This window comes from Triturus cristatus, chromosome 4_1, assembly GCF_964204655.1.
Source record: "Triturus cristatus chromosome 4_1, aTriCri1.1, whole genome shotgun sequence".
In the NCBI taxonomy this organism is placed as follows: domain Eukaryota; kingdom Metazoa; phylum Chordata; class Amphibia; order Caudata; family Salamandridae; genus Triturus; species Triturus cristatus.
The window spans coordinates 927,660,929-927,675,079 of record NC_140585.1 but is presented as its reverse complement, the minus strand read 5'-3'; the positions used below and the strand labels follow the sequence as shown (position 1 = coordinate 927,675,079).

Below are 14,151 nucleotides of genomic sequence, written 5' to 3'. Positions count from 1 at the left end.
TATATTATTCATTTGGTATAAATTATTCGAATGGGATTGTAAAATGTAAAATGTAAATGTATATTGTTTTTGGTACCTGGACAATAAATAAAAAAAAAAAAAAAAAAAAAGGAACAAAATGAGGGGGTTCATTTTTCCATAACAAGCATGATTAGTGCTGCAGAAAGAAAAACTAGGGCACATTTTGACTTCTGAAATCCTCTTTTATTTCATTAAAACATTCTGACATGCAGACTGAAACATGCACTTTCAATACCAGCAGCAGTTTTCCCTGGTGAGCAGTAGCTTTACTACAGTGATCTAATCAGCAAAAAGAGTGCTAACATTCTGAATTTATGGCAAATGTGTGACACATCTGAATGCCTTCTTGATGGAATCAAAGTAAAAAACTGAAAGTATTTCCTACTGAGGAGACTGCAGTAAATGAGGAAATTAGGAAACTTCATAACAAATAAGTCTCCCAAGATGGCCACCAGAGACAAAAGAGCCCAAATGTAGCCCAAATATCACCCAGATGTAGCCCAAGTATAGCCCAATGACAGAATGTCCCAGAGTGTTCTTAAAAACAACTAGAGCGCTTACTGTCTTCATTATGACAAAAGTATGGCACACCTGAAGCCATCTTGATTGGAATAAACTGGTAACACTTAAAACATTTAATTTAAAAAGGAACACAATGAGGGGGTTCATTTTGCCATAGAAATTATGATTAATAATGAAAAAAGAAAATGAGGGCATATTTTGAGTGACTTCTCAAATCCTCTTCTATTTCATTAAAAAATTCTGACATGCAGACTGAAACATGCACTTTTAATACCAGGAGCAGACTTCCATGGTGAACAGTAGTTTTACTACAGTGATCTAATGAGCAACTAGAGTGCTAACTTTCAGAATTTATGGCAAATGTGTGACATATCTGAATACCTTCATGATGGAATCAAAGTAAAAAACTGAAAGCATTTCCTACTGAGGAGACTGCAGTACATGAGGAAATTAGGAAACTTCATAACAAATAAATCTCCCAAGATGGCCACCGGAGACAAAAGAGCCCAAATGTAGCCCAAAATCACCCAGATGTAGCCCAAATATAGCCCAATGACAGAAGTGTGCAAAACACTTATTCTTTTGTGTTTTTGCAGTGTTATATAGTGCAGACTTGTCAGGTATTGGAGTGCTTTACATGAGCATTGGTTACATCAGACAAGAACAAATTCATTTTGGTTGTAGACATGGGGAGACTAAGTGATTTGACCAGAATCACAGAATGTCGAGCTGAAGCAGAAACTCCAACCTGGTTCCCCAGTTGCAAAGTCTGCAGTTCTGGAAGTAACACCACATCCTCTCCCCTAAGTGCAACATTTAATCAAGTGGTCAACTGGATAAAAAAAATAAAGATAACAAATAATTTAAAAGTGCTTTGTCGCTATTTGAAAACTCAGAAAATATGTCCTTATTTTAGTCTTTTAGAGCACTAACCATAATTTTTATGCCAATAAGACCCTCTCATATAAGTAATTTCTAAAGGAAATGCTCTAGGTATTACAGTTTTGATTACATCAAGATGACGTCAGGCGTTCCACACTTTTGTAATAAATATAGAATGTTAGCAATCTAGTTGTTCATTAGGATACTGTTGAGAGGCAGTGGCCAGGGGCACGGACTCTGAAAATTGAAGGCAGGTAGGAGGGTGCAAAGGCAACAATTTAACCACACTGAGCAGGCAGGAAGGGCCGTGGCAGCACAACAGACTATGGAGGGCAGTGGAAAGGGGGGCAGGGGCAACAAACCAACAATACAGGACTTGCAAGAGAGGCTGTGGCAATGTAATAGACCATTGTGGGCAGAAGGAAGAGGCAATGGTAGTACAACCATACATGCCAACAGACCCAATTCAGCCAGGAAACGTCCAATGTTTTTAAGCTCAAATGGGCTTTATTTGATCTGTCTCCTGTCTACAATCTCCTCTTTTTCAATGTAACTCAAAGGGGAAAATCAATACCCCAGTCTTTTTTCAAAATCTCCCTCTTACCAAGTTCAAAATGTTCGCAAGTATGGTACATTGGATCATGGAAGGAAATGGGGTAGGGACATGGACTTGGATGACAGAGGACAGGAGGGACATGGAGAGGTGCACCAAACTGACCCTGCAGGGCAGGCATCAGGGTTTGCAGCAGCACAATACACCACACAGGGCATGCGGGACGGGAGTGCAGCACAACAATCCATAGAAAGCAAGAGGGAGGGGACAGGACCATGCACATGGACAACAGAGAACAGAGGGGCAAGAGGCAATGGTAGCTAGCTGACCATAATGGACAGACAGGAGAGAAAGCTGCAGCATAACAGACCATAATGGGCAGGAGGGACGGATCAGGGGCATTACAATGGAACAGACAAGCCAGGAGGGAGGGAGTAGGGGTCTACACATGTAAACAGAGGGCTGGGGGCAAGGGGGCAGGGCAGTAGCAGCAAGATAGCCATGGAGGTCAGGCAGGATTGGCACTAGAAGCAAGACACACCATGAAGAGCAACAGTGAGACTGTGATGGCATACACACAGACCATGGAGGGAAGGTGGGAGTGGGTCAGGGGCAGCTAACTGACCACACAGGGAAGGTGGGAGGGGTCATGGCAGCACAGAAGACCATGCATGGCAAGTGGGATGGTTAGTGGCAGCACAATGGCTATGATGGGCAAGAAGGAGGGTGCAGGGGCATGCACAAAGGACGATGGAGGATAGAAGGGAGGGTCAGGACCTGTGCACAGACAAGAAAGTTCAGGGGATGGGGCCTCACAACAGACCGCACGGGGCAGGCAGGAGGAGGAGTTGCAGCACAACAGACCAGGGAGGGCAGAAGGGTGTGGCAGTACAATGGACCATGTAGGAGAGGAGGAAGAGGATAGGGGCATGGCATGTGGACAGGCAGGGTGGAGGTGGCAGGGACAGGTTACAGTCATCTGACCATGCTAGGCAGGTGGGAGGGGAGTGGCAGCTCAACAGAACACTCAGAGTAGATAGGAGTGGCAGGTCCATGGAACATGGTGGGCAAAAAGGACGGAGCAGGGGCATGCACAAAGACATCGGAGGGCAGGGGGAAGGAGAATAGGGGCAGCAAGCTAAGCACAGAGTTTAAGCAGGAGGTCAATGATGGGGCATAGAATTGGGCAATGGAGGGCAGGAGGAGGGGACTGGTACATCATACTAAATTGAGGGCAGTGGCAGCACATCAGACCATGCATGGCAGGAGGGAGGAGGCTAGTCCATGGATTCACACAACAGAGGATAGGGAGGAGGGGGATGGGGCAGCAAGCTAACTGTTCAGAGAAGGTGGGTATTAGGAACTTTATTGTTTTCAAAACGTGTGTCTGTGCGAACTACTTAAAATATGAACAAGTATGCAGCATAATCTCACTTTTATTCAGGAAGAAGAGGACGTTTGTGACTGTGACTCCGGGCTCACTTGGCAGAAACACCCCCTGACCCTCCACCCCCTATCGCAAAATGTAATGCCCGTGAAAAGGGTAGGTGAACACAGTGTTATATAGAACATAGTCCTGAGAGCACGATTGAAAATGAAAACTAGATATAGTGTATGGTATAAACTATGCACCAAAAAGTGTGATATAAGATGAACCGGGCGTGAAATATAATATGCAATACATTGTGCGCAATGACAGATTCATTGGAGAGCGCGAGATAGAACAGGCACTAGCATGTGCTATGCGATGTGCGCCTTGGAGTGTAATATTCACAGGGCAGTGTTGTGTAACCTAACTAGTCTCTAAAGTTGTAATATAAAATATGTGCTGGGGAGTGTAACGTTGCATATGCACTGTGACAAAGATATGGATCCCAGATTGTAATATGTATGGCATAGCACTGTGCGTTATAACATAGGCATCGAGGAAGGCACGTTAGATGGTGCAATATAACCCGTGCGAAGACAAGTGTGGCATGACATATTCACGGGGTGGTGTTACAGTGCACATGGGCTAGAGAGTGTCATAGCATATGCACTAGCTGGTGGAATACAACACAGAGGTGTGTGGCACTCGGCAGGCAATGGTGTGTGTAACACAGCATTGGGCTCTGCCAGGAGCGCGCTGTGACTCTCAAGTGATGTTCGTCCCCTTTCCAGAGAGTAAAATAAAAAGTATTACACATCCGGCAGTGGATGTGTGTTTCATTAACCGTGAGGGGGGTTTCTTACATAGTTTTGGTCGAATTTTTGTCGAATCCCCTTTGAATGGCTTGGTGTGCATGTGTATTAAATGTGCCCGTCAATAGCTACCCATGTTTGTATAAATAAACGACAAGGGTGTCTACCGGGATTAGGCACGGTAGGGCATCAGACATGTCAGAGCTTCACTAGTGGTGTAAATACATTCCACGTGGATTCATTGTATGCATAGTCGCCTTTTAATTAATTTCACGCAAATCGTCATGGTGATAGGTACGTACGGTTTGTCCAGCATGTCCTAGGTGTGTCTATAAATATATATTTTTTAAAAATAATAAAAAACAGTGGCCGGCCCTGGGGATTGGGGTCAAAAAAATATAATTAGGAGACAGGCCCTGGTGGATGGGGTCATCAGGGCCAATAAATTAGAATAAGAAGGGGAACCACACAGCCCCCCTTCTTAAAAAATTAAAATAAATAAAAGACTGGCATCGTGCCGGAGGCCACGCCCCCTCCTTGCAGCACTCTGCAAACGCGCCCCCTGGCGAGTTGTAAGTTGGGGAATTAATTCCTCTTCAATACTGAGGGTCCCTGAGGGCCAAATAGCCCAACAGGCATCTCCAGTATGCACCAGGGAGCTGCGCTGCAGACAGGTGTTCTGAGGCCAAGCCCCTTTTTACACCTCTCTGCAACGCAGCTCTTTGGCGCTTACTCGAGGTACCTAGTGGTCTAGTTTGACCCTAGGGACCCTTAGGATTCAAGGGGACTTAATCTCTCAACTTAGAACAGCCGCAGGGCGCGTTTACACAGTGGTGATGGGAGGGGACGGGGCCTGAGGTGACGTGTGCAAACACGCACTATGGCACGTTTTAAATTGGGGATATAATTTTCCTTCAATACTGAGGACCCCTGGGGGCTAACTAGCCCACCAAGTGCTTCCAGTAAGCGCCACTAAGCTGCATTGCAGAGAGGTGGTCCAGGCCTTGCCACTTTTTACACCTCTCTGCAACGCAGCTCTGTGGCACTTACTGGAGGTACCTAGTGGGCTAGTTGGACCCTAGGGGCCCTCAGGATTCAAATGAACTTAATCTCCCAACTAAAAACGGACACAGGGCGTGTTTACACAGTGGTGAAGGGAGGGGACGGGGCCTGAGTTAACGTGTGTAAAAACGCCCTGTGGCCTGTTTTAAGAGGTAGTTTTAATCCCCCTGCCCTATTATATACTAGGGGCTTACAGAGGAGGTCATGCTAATCACAGGGGGACCCCAACGCATAATGTTCCCTAGTGTATGTAGGTGTTTTCACTGTATTCTAAGTGTCTTTTAACCTAGCACTGGCTCTAGGACTGGTTAGTCAGACTCAGTTACCACCAGTATCCGTCTGAAAAAGTTGAGGGTACAGGATGATTTTGCAACAAGGCTTCTTTCTGCTCTTCTTTTTGTTCTTTCTACACGTTATCCTTCTTCCTGCACTTTTCTTCGTCTTTGAGGACTTCTGTTGCTTCTTTCTGCACTTTTTTTTTCTTTCTGTGCATTTTTTCTTCTTTCTTCACATGTCCTATCTCTGTAGGCATAGTTAGAAATTAGCATTTAAAAAACCTCAGAAATTCACTGAAAAAACCATAGGTTTCAGGGGTGTTATAGTTAGCTGGACTTTTCACTTGTACAAAACCATTGAAATTCCCCCGTTATAGTTAGTTCAGCTAACTATAACTCGCGCGCCCGCAATCCACTGCTGATGACGTCACATATTACATCACTCATGACATGGTCAGTGACATCACTCATGACATCACTGATGACATCTCAAATGACATCACTGATGACATCATCCATGTAAATAATTACCATATCTTCTCACACCCTAATATAACCTTTGATACACAGACTAAAAATGTAAGAGTTCCATTTTCAAAAACATATATACTGCAATACCAATCATTACATACCCACATATTAACTCTAAGGTCTTCATATACCTTCACTCGCTCACCTGTACAGTCACTCATACTTACAGTCACTCCGTACAAAACTATCATATACATTTAAACACTTATATAGACACTCACACACTAACAAGTATCCATAGAGCTACTCTTACACCTACTCAGTCATGCAAATAATCAGACTCCCATTTACTCACCTATGCAGTAAAACACACTCAAGTTTACTTACTCATAAAAATAGTATCACATTATTACGCTCTTATAAAAACATTGATACAAGCACACACTCATCCATACAGTCACTCTCACAATCACACACTCTCACATCTACCCACTTATATACTCTTACACGCATATATACTGCCTTTCACATATGTAGTTAGTCACAAATGTACTACTGAGATATACATTCAATCCCTAACACACCCATACATACACTCACTCAACCATACAGTCCATCACAAATGCACTCTTAAAACCATGTACCCATAGAATCACCCACTCACACATCTATTCATAGAGTCACACACACCGTACCCACACAAACACTCAGGAACCCATACTGATACTCAGACAACCAATCAATAACCCATATAGACACTCATATAGCTATTCACAAAACCATGCAGCCACTTATACACCTACACACAGACACATACAGACATTCACACAGTTTAGTCACTAGTCTGCAGTAAGATACATTTAATGACTCACTTTTCCAGTGAATTACCCACCTAGAAAATTATCCATTTACACATTTGTACACCCACTTATTCTTCAACAGGCCTTTACCTATTTATATTAAACATATTAAAATTGTTCAGAAACACCTACTCAATGGATGACATCATCAGTGATGTCATCAGTGATTTCATTTGAGATGTCATCAGTGATGTCATGAGTGATGTCACTGACCATGTCATGAGTGATGTAATATGTGACGTCATCAGCAGTGGATTGCGGGCGCGCGAGTTATAGTTAGCTGAACTAACTATAACGGGGGAATTTCAATGGTTTTGTACAAGTGAAAAGTCCAGCTAACTATAACAACCCTGAAACCTATGTTTTTTTCAGTGAATATATATATACACACATATATATATATACACACATATATATATATATCTATATTCACTTAAAAATCCATAGGTTTCACACATGTTATAGTTAGCTCGTAAAAATCCAATGAAATTCCCCCGTTATAGTGAGTGCAGGCAACTATAACTCACGCGACCGCAATCCTCTGCTGATGACGTCAGGTATTACATCACTGATTAAATATGTGTCTTTCTGAAAAATAAATATTTGCAATATATGTATAGCTAAAGATTAATGGAAGAAGACATGGGTAAATAGGTGTCTAAATACAGTGATGGAATATCTGCCGTCATCAGCAGAGGATTGCGGTCGCGTGAGTTATAGTTGCCTGCACTAACTATAACGGGGGAATTTCATTGGTTTTTTATGAGGGAAATGTCCAGCTAACTATAACATGTGTGAAACCTATGGTTTTTTAAGTGAATATATATATATATATATACATATATATATATCTGGGCGGAGCTTAACTCCCGAGCACAAGCTTGCCTCTGATTGGCTGCTAACTCTTCAAACCAGGAAGTGTCCTCTGATTGGCTGCTAACACTTCAAACCAGGAAGTGTTAGCAGCCATCTTGTGTCTCGCATTGAGTGAAAATATAAAACAAAGGTGCTGGGGGCAATTTAATATACCGTAGCTCTGTCTGTGCAAGATACCCCTTTCATGCTCCCTGTGCCCACATCACCAGCTCGCAGCTATGCCTTTAGAAGGCAGTCCATCGGCTCGCAGCTCTCTACCTTTGCGAGCTAGTACGCTGCTGTGCCTCTTTGTGAGCGGACGCGCCACATTTGGCAGGGAGAAAGGTCATGGTCCAGAAAGCAAGCTTTTGTTTATACCCCTTTCACGCTCCCTCTGCCTACATCACCAGCTCGCAGCTATGCCTTTAGAAGGCAGACTGTCAGCTTGCAGCTCTCTACCTTTGCGAGCTAATACGCTGCTGGGCCTCTTTGTGAGCGGACGTGCCACATTTGGCAGGGAGAAAGGTCGTGGTGCAGAAAGCACGCTTTTGTTTAAATGGGGTAAATCCGTTCAGTAGTTTTTGAGAAATATCATATTGTCAGAATTCTCAAATCTTGATATCTGTACATCTGATTGGTTGAGGCGTTACGAGCAGGAGCTTGCGGATCATTGGCTGCAAACTGTTGAGACTAGGAAGTGTTGGCAGCCATTTTGTGATTCAGTCCATCAGCTCATATATCTCCGTAGTTCTACCTCTGCGAGGCAATACTGAAAATATGCCGGAGCTCTGTCTGTGCGAGATTCCCGTTTCACGCTCCCTCTCCACACATCACCGCTTTGCAGCTATGCCTTTAGAAGCCAGTCCGTTGGCTCGCATCTCTCTACCTTTGCGAGCTAGTACACTGCTGTGCCTCTACCTCTGTGAGCTACTACGCTGCTGCTCCATTGGGAGCGGACGGCTCGTAGCTCTCCCTCTGCGAGTCGAGCCCAGGGGCCGCAGCTGTCCCTCTGCGAGCCTGGGTGCGAACTGTTGATATGTCACACTATATGAGCATTGAAAAGCCATTTTGTGATTCAGTCCATCAGCTCGCATCTGTCCGAGGCAACTCTGAAAACGTACCGGAGCTGTGTCTGTGCGAGATACCCCTTTCACACTGCCTCTCCCTACATCAGCAGGTAACACACCCTCCTCACATATCACCAGCATACCCCTAACAACCTTCTTGGGCCTGCAAGTCTTCCTCTGCCAACCACCGGTCGGCTCGCAGCTCTTTGGGTGCGACTTCTCAGGCCCGCAGTTGTATCTGTGAAGCCAAGACTGGAAATATACCGCAGGTCTCTCTCTGCGAGATACCCCCTTCACGCTCCCTCTCCCCACATCACTGTTCCTCAGCTATCCCTTTGGAAGCCGACGGCCAGCACCTTTCCCTTTACCTGTCGGCCTGCAGCTGTTCCTCTGCGAGCTGGCCCGCAGCTCTCCCTCTGAAAACTGACGGGCCGCGGCTCTCCCTCTACGAGCCAGCCAGTCGGCTTGCAGCTCTTCATCTACGAGCCAGCCTGCCGGCTCTTAAGTCTCTGAGAACAGATGCAATGGAGCCAACGATCATGCAGGTCGGACACCCAACACTGCTCTGACACCCCCCAGCAGCAGCTCCTTGTTCCCCATCCCCCTCACCCCCACAAACAAATGTGACAGTCAGGTTAGGGAATCTGGAACGTAAAAAATTGGCTAATGTCGTACAATTATTAATAAGAAGATGCTTGTGAGGTTGGACAAATATGGATTTACATATAATACATTTTATTTAACCAAAAGAACAAAATAAAAGTAGGTACAGGTATGGCGTGTCATCCGTCGACAATTTGTGAATCACAGCCTGCAAAACAAAAAGAAAGATAAGATGGCGCGTCATGCGTCTAGCAAAGGAGAGAGAGAGAGAGAAAGAGTGAGAGAGAGGAAGAGAGAGAGATTGAAAGAGTAAGAGAGAGAGGAAGACAGAGAAAGAGAGTAAGAGTGAGAGAGAGACAGAGAGAAAGGGTGAGATCCAAGGAAGAGAGAAAGAGAGAAACTGTGAGACAGAGAGAAAGAAAGAGTGAGAGAGAGGAAGAGAGAAAGAAACAATGAGAGAGGAAGAGACAGAGAAAGAGAGAAAGTGTGAGAGAGAAAAAGGAAGAGATAGAGAATAAGAGAGAGAAAGAGTGTGAGTGACAGAAAGGAAGAGATGAAGAGGGAGATTAAGTGTTGACACTGTGGAGAAAATCTTCACAGCTCACCTTTCTGCCACCGGTGTGTCTCCAACCACGTGCCGTGATATAATGCAGCCCTCAAGTTTAGTCATCTGAAACATAGTATAGAAACAGTGATGGCAGAGTACATACAACTGCACATGCGTAATTCTCTGTTTCGCCCCTGCGCACTCAGGCTGCTGCACCCCATCGACTCCCATTGCCCAGAGGTGTCTGTCTGGCCTGCGCACTCAGGCTGTTGCACACCATCGACTCCTTCCGCCCAAAGGTGTCTGCCCGCCTCTGCGCACCCAGGCTGTTGTATCCCATCCACTCCCACTGCCCAGATTTGTCTGCCCGCTGCTGCGCATCAAGGCTGCTGCTCCCCATCCACTCCCAGTGCCCGGAGGTGACTGCCCGCCACGGCGCAAACAAGCCTCTCTGCTCACCTTTCGCCACCGGTGTGTGTCGAAGAGGGTCCACCATGTGCCGAAGCAACCTCCTCACCCATTGTGTACACGCAGTGAAGCCGAGCTCACAATTCAGGGTAAGTGTTGATTGCAGGATGGCCACGCATCATCGCAGGCCTGCTAGACAAAAAGCAAGATAAGATTGTGCGTCATGCGTCCATCAAAGGAGAGAGAGAGAGAGAGAGGAAGAGAGAGAAAGAAAGAAAGAAAAAGTTAGAGGAAGACAAGACAGAGAGAAAGAGTGAGAGAGACGAAGAGAGAGAGAAACAGTGAGAGAGAGGAAGAGAGAGAGAAAGAGAGAAAGAGTGTGAGAAAGAGAGAAACAGAGGTAGAGTGAGAGAGAAAGGAAGAGAGAGAGAAAGTGAGGGAGAGAAAGGAAGAGATGAGGAGGGACAGTGAGGGCCCACACTGTGGACAAAACCCTCACAGCACACCTTTACGCCACCACTGTGTCTCCAATCATGTGCCGGAACCTAGTGGAGCCCTCAAGCTCCCACATCTGAAACAGTACAGAATCAGGAATGGCAGAGTATATACGACTACGCACGCCTAAATCGCTGTCCCACCTTTGTGTATCCAGGCTGCTGCACATCATCCACTTCCACTGCCCAGAGGTGTCTGCCCGCTGCTGCGCACCCAGGCTGCTGCACCCCATCCACTCCCTCTGCCCAGAGGTGTCTGCCCGCCCCTGCGCACGCAGGCCTCACTGCTCACCTTTTTGCGGACAGGGCACCCTCCACATCATGCAGCCCCACTCCGAAGGCCAACAGGTCTTACATTTGGTACTGCATCTTGATTTTGCCGTGGCAGAGGACATACCAGTGCACCCACCATCATCGCAGGTTGCACACCCGCTCAGTCCTTGCGGTGCCACTAACTCAGTGAGGCCACACACGTGGCAGTAGGCCCCCACTGGTCGATGGCTCAGGCTTACACTGCGGTCCAGCAGGGCACACAAAACATTAGCTGTCCGGACCACTGGGATGGGCATCATTGCAGGCTGTACACCCGCTCAGCACTTACAATGCCCCTACCTCAGTGGACCAAAATTCACTGCCCCGTGGAGCACGTGCTTCCAGTTGTTTTTATTGGCAGAGTCACGTGTCCTGTGACGCCTGTGCTTGATGGGTGTGGTGTCGGTGTTAACCAGCCATCAGGGAGTTGCTGTGGCATACTGAGAACTAGACCTGTGAGCAGCAGATCACTACAATGAAAAGCTGGGCCATGTAGTGTTGTTGTTCCTCCCTGTATGTGTAAACGGATTGGGCTGGCCTGCCGTATACCAGTCCTCCGTGAGGCTGTGAACAATGATTCGGGAGCTCTGGGCATGGTTCTGTCCTGGCCTGTATGAGGAATCAATTGATGCGGGTGTCCCTGTTGTAGTGGTGCCGCCACCTGGGCCGCAAGCACCAATGTGTCACCCTGTACTCTTGGTATTGTGTGCATTATTATTGGCGGGTCACTTGTTTGGTTGCCACATCTCCCTGCATTGAGCTATTGTGTGGGTGAGGGGCCATGCTGTTTTTGGAAGGTCCGCTGTCCTGTTGTGCGCTGCCTCGGTGATAGTAAGGGGGGTGTTCTGGGTGGAGGTCCTGAGAGTGGTGGCAGTGAGTTTTGTGGCCTACTTGGGTGTCGGAGGTGCATGAACAGTAGCTCTATGACATGTGTTGGTCTTAAGATGTGATTCTGGACTGGGCTCCCTTTCACACTGTAGGTAGTCGTCCTACTTTGCACCAGTAAAAGGCAGATGTTATATTACTACTGCTAACGCAGCTTATCACCTGTTTTTGGAATGCACCGCAGAGTTGGCTGCTCGTTGAAGATATTGGGAAGTGGTGTTTTCGTGTTATTTTTGTACAGGAATGCCTACTCTGCATATTATTTGCATTAGTTGTTGCTCTCATTTGTGGCAATTTGTTTTGGCGGGAGCTATTGCTGGAAAACTGGCGATATTGGCTGTTTTGACCAGGTTGAGAATGGAATGATAATTTAAAATCACTGAAAAAATTATAGGTTTAATGAACATTATAATTAGAAATTAACATTTAAAAAACCTTTGAAATTCACTGAAAAAACCATAGGTTTTACAGACGTTATAGTTAGAAATTAGCATTTACAAAACCTTTGAAATTCACTGAAAAAACCATAGGTTTCAGGGATGTTATAGTTAGAAATTAGCATTTAAAAAACCTTTGAAATTCACTGAAAAAAACATAGGTTTCAGGAACGTTAAAGTTAGTTGGTCATTTTACTCGTACAAAAACAGAGAAATTCCAACGTTATAGTTAGTAGAGCTAACTATAACTCGCGCCCCCGCAATGCACTGCTGATGACGTCACATATTAGATTACTCATGACATGGTCAGTGACCTTACTGATGACATCACTCACGACATCTCAAATGACATCACTGATTACATCATCCACGTATCTGATGCACCTCCTCACACCCTAATATAACCTTTGATACACCCAGTCTAAAATACAGACTACCATTTTCAAAACCATAGACAAATCAATTGGTTACTATATACCCACAGACTAATTCCTAGCTATACACACACACATTCATTCATTCACCCATACAGTTACTCATACACCGCCACTCATCCATAGAGTTATTGACACACCTAGCTAGTTATGTAAAGAATCAATAACACAGCAATTTACTCACGTATACAGTTATACATTCACCATCTAACCTATTCGTACAGCTACTAACATGTACTTACTCTCTTATGCAATCACTGACACAAGCACACACTCATTTATACAGCCACTCTCACAATTACTCACTCTCACATATAGTCATTTCTATACTCCAACACTCACATATACTGCCTTTCACATATGTAGTTACTCACACATATTCCAATGAGACATACATTCACTCACCAACACACTGATGTACACACTCACTCACCTATACAGCTATTTCCACATGCACTATTGAAACCATATACCCAGTAAATTATCCACTCCCACATGTAGGCAAAAAGGCACACACCACCCATCCACCCCCACACACACACTGAGGCACCCATACAGATACTCATGCAACTAATAAGTAATCCATATAGACAGTCATGTACCTAATCATCAACCCATGCAGCAGCTTACACAACAACTGAGAGACTGATACAGACATTCACACAGTTTAATCACTAACCCATGCATTCAGTAAGACAGATTTAATCACTAACTTATACAGTCAGTCACACACCTATTAAATGCTCCACCTACACACTTATACACCAGCACATTCTTCAATACACCTTGGCATTAACATGTATAAAATATATTTAAACTATACAGAAACACACATTCACTGGATGATGTCATCAGTGATGTCATCAGTGATGTCATCGGTGAACTCATCAGTAATGTCATCAGTGATGTCACTGACCATGTCATGAGTGATGTAATATGTGCCGTCATCAGCAGTGCATTGTGGGGGCACGAGTTATAGTTAGCTCTACTAACTAGAACGTTGGAATTTCTCTGTTTTTGGACGAGTGAAATGTCCAACTAACTATAACGTCCCTGAAACCTATGTTTTTTTCAGTGAATTTCAAAGGTTTTTTAAATGCTAATTTCTAACTATAACCTCCCTGAAACCTATGGTTTTTCAGTGAATGTATATATTTAAATCATCCAAAGTATCTATATGTGGGGTTAGGTACAGTAAATATATTATATCTTTGATATTTTGTCCCTCAATATTGCATCTATAAACATTCATTGCATTTTAAAATAACTTGCCAATGATTTG

At 44.9% G+C, this 14,151-nt stretch overlaps 1 long non-coding RNA gene across 1 annotated transcript in view; it reads right to left on the bottom strand.

The window, feature by feature from the left end:
• Nucleotides 1-9,511: 9,511 nt before the first annotated feature.
• Nucleotides 9,512-14,151, bottom strand: part of LOC146855836 (uncharacterized) — a 223,324-nt gene continuing 218,684 nt past the window's right edge. The window contains exons 3-5 of the long non-coding RNA XR_014981400.1: nt 10,359-10,496; nt 9,958-10,022; nt 9,512-9,560 (exon numbers count right to left, since the gene is read on the bottom strand). This is a non-coding gene — a long non-coding RNA (uncharacterized LOC146855836). The remainder of the gene's footprint in view (nt 9,561-9,957; nt 10,023-10,358; nt 10,497-14,151) is intronic.